We start from the raw sequence: 7,185 nt of genomic DNA, 5'->3' as shown, positions 1-7,185 counted from the left end.
TCAGGACAGTGCAGCAACGGTATTTTGGAACACAGTGTTTTTTTTACTGCTATGGACAACATCATAAGTGACTTGGACACTAGGTTCCACACAACTGCAAAAATTGCAGAATAATTTTCTGCTGTTCTGAAAGTTGGGCAGATTGGTGAGGATAAAGTCCCTTCTGTGTGCCAACCACTGATCATGAAGTATTCCAGAGATCTGACACCTGAGTTTCAAAATGAAGTAAGAGACCTGAACACTGTATATGCTGCCACCCCCAATTTGTAAGATGCAGCTGCAAAGCATTGTTGAAGTGTGCATTGCTTTATGTATATTTTGCATACTGCCTGTGACTGTTGCTGGTGACGGGAGAGCTTTCAGTAAGCTAAAACTGATGAACTATTTGAGGTCCACTATGTTCCAGGACAGGCTTTGCAGTCTTGCCATGCTGTCCATTGAACGTCAGTTAGCTAGAAAGCTGGACTTCAAAGACTTGATCAGTCACTTTGCTAGCAAGAAGGCTCGGCGCTGGGCTCTTGGTGAGTAAGGCTGAGCAAGGGCCAGTGATAACTGTTAAATGGCATTGTTATGGATATTGGATCACTACATGCATGATGCCCACAGGCTGAGAACAAGATATATATCTCAAAGTAATGCCTGGATTGCCATAATATTTGTTACGCACAATCAAGACCAAGTGGAAGAAACCTATTGATGTGATGACCACTTGACCTTTCCTCTAGCGCCACCATCAGGCCTTTATTTCCATTTTGTTTTCCATTTCCACTTTTACAGCTGCTTATTTTCTAGTTGGTATGTATACTTAGTTCAATAATCTGCTGCAGATTGTACTATTTTGTTTGTTATATAATTCTATAGATGATAATGTTAATTTATTTTAATTTAAGAGGTTAATGTATAGTTAAGTTATTTATTCGTTAAGAAGAATTTCCATTCAAGACTTTTACCATTAAAATTACATTGAGACTTAAATATGGCCTTTAGCACAATTCTTTATAGAGGATATCAGTTTTGCATCAAATAGTGAATTTCACTGTATGCAGAACGTTGCATGCATGTCTGCACAGTGTTATATTTTCACAGCTCACTGTCAGGAAATATCGTACAGTAAATATTGGACTACAAGAGAGTTGCAAGCTTGCAAAGGTAGAGTTATTTAAAGCTTTGATTGGGTTCTAGATGTGTGTGGTTACAGCAATTGCCCAGGGTTGGTGTGGACTGTGGTGGTGGAGCCCAATGATATCTTTTCATGGGGCCCAAAATCCCTGGCGGCGCCCCTGATAGTACATCACCTGGACGTTTTATGTCATTTTATTAGACATGTCTTACTTTGGTTCAAAGTAGCCTAACCAAAATGCGACCATTGACAAAACAGTTCCTCATTAACATTGTGCCATTGAATTCAGCATTACCTCTTGTTCTGTTGATTTTCAAATAAACGTTATTTTCGATGTCCAGAAGCCAAAAACGCAATCCTAATCATATTCACTGCCCATGATAGTTGTTAGATCTTCTCTTTATTTTATCTCGTTCACATGAAACCTCTAGCATTTGAGGCACCGGTGCGCTTTGGGAGAACTGTGCGCTTTGGAGAACGTGTTTTCCCGCCGGTTGCATTTTGGGAACATCCGCGCGTATCGCCAACTGCGGTGTGAGATTGCTGCACTTATAATGTGAAGAAATAGTCAACATTTTAAGATAAATGCTTTGATATGTAGTATCTGCACAGTGGGCATGGCTTTTTAATAATTACAGGGTTTGTGTGCTTTGTTGAACAGCCCGTTACATATATATTTTAATATTTTTATCATCAATTATGGCGGGATGCCTATCATTTCGAGCCCGAGTCATGGTAGCAACTTGTGTGTTTATCGTGTTATATTCTGTCTATTGTACTTTGTCTAAAACAATTATTGATGTGTCTGTTTTAAAGTGCGCATAGATGTTTTTCCTCATTTCGTTGTTGACCATAGGACTGATTGAAAATATATAAGTTCTCAAATGAATTCTCAGTTCTGTGAGTTGTCTAGGCCTGTTTAGTCGTTTTGCCTATATCGTTTGGTATATTGCTCTTAATTTGGACATGCATTTCCTCCTTTTTGTCTACTGCGTTCTTCGACTCAAACAGTTTTTTTGTTGTAAATGTATTCATCACATATTCACTGCTCTTAGCCTATAATAAAACCCAAATTGCATCTTTATCGAAGCAACTGCACACTCTGCATAAGCTATATTTATGTTAAATGTGATGTTTCTATTTCTCTGTTCCTTGCTTCTCTCGTCTCTGTGCGGATGGAAAAGCAATAGCCGAATAAACTTGAACTTAACTTGAATATTCTCTTCATTTTACCCACAAACAAAATCACCTATAGTCTAGTGAAGCATATCTTTTTTTATTATTGCCTGTATAATTGAGATATTTTCCATTTAAATTCGATGTTTACACTCATTTGGTAAGGGTCATTCAAATCGTGTAGTGAAACATTATTTGCTGTTGGATGGACCTCAACGTTTTTTTAAATGTCGTCTGTAGTTGCAACAGTCTCACATTCAATTCGTGCATATATGTACATAATGCATTTCAGCATATTTCGTGCGTTGTGTGGCTTAATTCGTGAGAAAAGATGCAAACGCCTACTGGTTAAATGTGTAACAACCATAGACGCGATAGTCTATTTCATTTTGTTATTCTTTATGGCTAATTCAACGTTGTGAATATACAAAAATGTTGTCTTTGTTTTATAATGTGTCGTATGCATATGTACTGTTTTAGACTTGCTGATCATAATTGTTGGGAAAATACAGTTACGTTAAATGGTTTTATTAATGCCAATGCTGTTCTATGCTTGATTTCGCTTAATACTTTGGTATACTGGTGCACTTGTAATCAGAAAGGCCATTTTGTCGTGTAGGCAACAGTACACGATTTTCTTCATAACCCATTTCAATTTACTTCAATGCATTTATTACATGTTAAACAAGTTAATGTAAAATAATGAATTACGGTCATGTCAATCATGTTATATACTTAGGATACTGTAACGCGTTCAACCAGTTAGCAAGTCAGAAATGTCAGTTTCCTAGTACCGACTAGCACTTGAATGCAGTATTATGCTGGCTTCACATTCTCGTGGGAAAATGGGAAGTTGTAACTCCAACGTGATTGTGTTCAAGTGCTTTTGAAGTCGGAACAATTCTTAAACCAATAAGATTGGCAACATCATTTTCTAATTTCCCACTTGGAGGGTCATTCACTTCCTAGTCGGAACGAGGAATTTCCGAGAAGTCCGACTTGTCCAGCCTTCATACCCATTCGCGACCACCGCGGAGTGAGTGTCAGTATCCTACTATGTGTCTGTGCAGTCAACTAGTGTAATTGCTTGTGAAGTAAGTATGGGGATTATTATTAAGGTTCTGGTAGTCTGAGATACAGGCTATACAAACAATAACTATATAATTAAGACTAAAGTAAAAAAATACTAACAAATGTAAAAAGTCATATCTACACAATATTGGAGCGGTTCCAATGTTTAGCCTACATCCAATGGCAAATACTATTTTCTATGCTTGGTTTCACTTGATATTTGTGGGTGTTGTTGCGCTCATTGCAGTCAAAACATATGTTGACCGATCAAAACCCTTGCGGCTGACGTTGCTTTCTCTCCCCAAGTCGTACGAGAAAATAACGGAAAACTGACCCAAGATCAGTACTGTACATAGACAACTTCAACCCAATGTATTGCGGAGCGCGTTCCAGCACGTCAACACAGTCGGCTGCAAGGGAGGTTACTTTATGCGTTGTTCGGATTATAAAAAAACTATAAAATTTAATAAAATACACGCTTTTCCAGGTAGTTTGAATGTATATTCTTAGCCTGTGCAGAATCAGTGTATATTGACCTACAACACAAATGCGCATCATGACTACAACAAAGGCAACTTGGAATGTACCCGATCATTATCTTTCCCGGTAAGTGAAGTATGCAATAAAACAATGGTTGTAATTTACATTTACATTTATGTCATGTTTTGTCTTATATTGTCTTGTCATTTTGCTTTTCCCTCTGTTCGTTTTCCCCCTGCTGGTCTTTTTAGGTTCGTTCCCCTTTTTCTCTCTCCTTTCCTCTCTCTCTTCTCTCTATCGTTCCGTTCCTGCTCCCAGCTGTTCCTATTCCCCTAATCAATCATTTAGTCTTCCCACACCTGTTCCCTATCTTTTTCCCTGATTAGAGTCCCTATTTCTCCCCTTGTTTTCCGTTTCTGCCCGGTCGGATCCTTGTCTATTGTTCACCGTGCTGTGTCTGTGTATCGCCCCGTCGTGTCGTGTTTCCCTCAGATGCTGCGTGGTGAGCAGGTGTCTGAGTCTGCTACGTTCAAGTGCCTTCCCGAGGCAACCTGCAGTTCATGATCGAGTCTCCAGTCTGTTCTCGTCATTACGAGTGGAATTGTGCTTTATGATTGTATATTTACTTTACTGGATTAAAGACTCTGTTTTCGCCAAGTCGCTTTTGGGTCCTCATTCACCTGCATAACAGAAGGATCCGACCAAAGAATGGACCCAGCGACTACAGACGCTCGTAACACTGCCGTCGAGATCCAAGGAGCCATGCTCGGCAGACACGAGCAGGAATTGTCTGCTGCTCGCCATGCCGTGGAGAACCTGGCCGCTCAGGTTTCCGACCTCTCTGGACAGTTCCAGAGTCTTCGTCTCGTGCCACCTGTTACTTCCTGGCCTGCCGAGCCTCCGGAACCTAGGGTTAATAACCCACCTTGCTACTCCGGGCAGCCCACGGAGTGCCGCTCCTTTCTCACCCAGTGTGATATTGTGTTCTCTCTCCAACCCAACACATACTCTAGAGAGAGAGCTCGGGTTGCTTACGTCATTTCACTCCTTACTGGCCGGGCTCGAGAGTGGGGCACAGCTATCTGGGAGGCAAGGGCTGATTGCTCTAACAATTACCAGAACTTTAAAGAGGAGATGATTCTGGTTTTTGACCGTTCAGTTTTTGGTAGGGAGGCTTCTAGGGCCCTGGCTTCCCTATGCCAAGGTGATTGATCCATAACGGATTACTCTATTGAGTTTCGCACTCTTGCTGCCTCTAGTGAGTGGAACGAGCCGGCGCTGCTCGCTCGTTTTCTGGAGGGACTCCACGCAGTGGTTAAAGATGAGATTCTCTCCCGGGAGGTTCCTTCAAGTGTGGACTCTTTGATTGCTCTCGCCATCCGCATAGAACGACGGGTAGATCTTCGTCACCAGGCTCGTGGTAGAGAGCTCGCGTCAACGGTGTTTCCCTGCTCCGCATCGCAACCATCTCCCTCCTCTGGCTCAGAGACTGAGCCCATGCAGCTGGGAGGTATTCGCATCTCGACTAAGGAGAGGGAACGGAGGATCACCAACCGCCTGTGCCTCTATTGCGGACTTGCTGGACATTTTGTTAATTCATGTCCAGTAAAGCCAGAGCTCATCAGTAAGCGGAGGGCTACTGGTGAGCGCTACTACTCAGGTCTCTCCATCTAGATCCTGTACTACTTTGTCGGTCCATCTACGCTGGACCGGTTCGGGTGCTACATGCAGTGCCTTGATAGACTCTGGGGCTGAGGGTTGTTTCATGGACGAAGCATGGGCTCGGAAACATGACATTCCTTTCAGAGAGTTAGACAAGCCTACGCCCATGTTCGCCTTAGATGGTAGTCATCTTCCCAGTATCAGATTTGAGACACTACCTTTAACCCTCACAGTATCTGGTAACCACAGTGAGACTATTTCTTTTTTGATTTTTCGTTCACCTTTTACACCTGTTGTTTTGGGTCATCCCTGGCTAGTTTGTCATAATCCTTCTATTAATTGGTCTAGTAATTCTATCCTATCCTGGAACGTTTCTTGTCATGTGAAGTGTTTAATGTCTGCCATCCCTCCCGTTTCTTCTGTCCCCACTTCTCAGGAGGAACCTGGCGATTTGACAGGAGTGCCGGAGGAATATCATGATCTGCGCACGGTCTTCAGTCGGTCCCGAGCCAACTCCCTTCCTCCTCACCGGTCGTATGATTGTAGTATTGATCTCCTTCCGGTGACAACTCCTCCTCGGGGTAGACTATACTCTCTGTCGGCTCCCGAACGTAAGGTTCTCGAGGATTATTTGTCTGTGTCTCTTGACGCCGGTACCATAGTGCCTTCTTACTCTCCGGCCGGGGCGGGGTTTTTTTTTGTTAAGAAGAAGGACGGTACTCTGCGCCCCTGCGTGGATTATCGAGGGCTGAATGACATAACGGTTAAGAATCGTTATCCGCTTCCCCTTATGTCATCAGCCTTCGAGATTCTGCAGGGAGCCAGGTGCTTTACTAAGTTGGACCTTCGTAACGCTTACCATCTCGTGCGCATCAGAGAGGGGGACGAGTGGAAAACAGCGTTTAACACTCCGTTAGGGCATTTTGAGTACCGGGTTCTGCCGTTTGGTCTCGCCAATGCGCCAGCTGTTTTTCAGGCATTAGTTAATGATGTTCTTAGAGACATGCTGAACATCTTTGTTTTTGTCTATCTTGACGATATCCTGATTTTTTTCACCGTCACTCGAGATTCATGTTCAGCACGTTCGACGTGTTCTACAGCGCCTTTTAGAGAATTGTCTCTACGTGAAGGCTGAGAAGTGCTCTTTTCATGTCTCCTCCGTTACTTTTCTCGGTTCCGTTATTTCCGCTGAAGGCATTCAGATGGATTCCGCTAAGGTCCAAGCTGTCAGTGATTGGCCCGTTCCAAGGTCACGTGTCGAGTTGCAGCGCTTTCTAGGTTTCGCTAATTTCTATCGGCGTTTCATTCGTAATTTCGGTCAAGTTGCTGCCCCTCTCACAGCTCTTACTTCTGTCAAGACGTGTTTTAAGTGGTCCGGTTCCGCCCAGGGAGCTTTTGATCTTCTAAAAGAACGTTTTACGTCCGCTCCTATCCTCGTTACTCCTGATGTCACTAGACAATTCATTGTCGAGGTTGGCGCTTCAGAGGTAGGCGTGGGAGCCATTCTATCCCAGCGCTTCCAGTCTGACGATAAGGTTCATCCTTGCGCTTATTTTTCTCATCGCCTGTCGCCATCTGAACGCAACTATGATGTGGGTAACCGCGAACTGCTCGCCATCCGCTTAGCCCTAGGCGAATGGCGACAGTGGTTGGAGGGGGCGACCGTTCCTTTTGTC

This window comes from Oncorhynchus gorbuscha, linkage group LG03, assembly GCF_021184085.1.
Source record: "Oncorhynchus gorbuscha isolate QuinsamMale2020 ecotype Even-year linkage group LG03, OgorEven_v1.0, whole genome shotgun sequence".
In the NCBI taxonomy this organism is placed as follows: domain Eukaryota; kingdom Metazoa; phylum Chordata; class Actinopteri; order Salmoniformes; family Salmonidae; genus Oncorhynchus; species Oncorhynchus gorbuscha.
Note: the sequence above shows the minus strand (reverse complement) of the source record.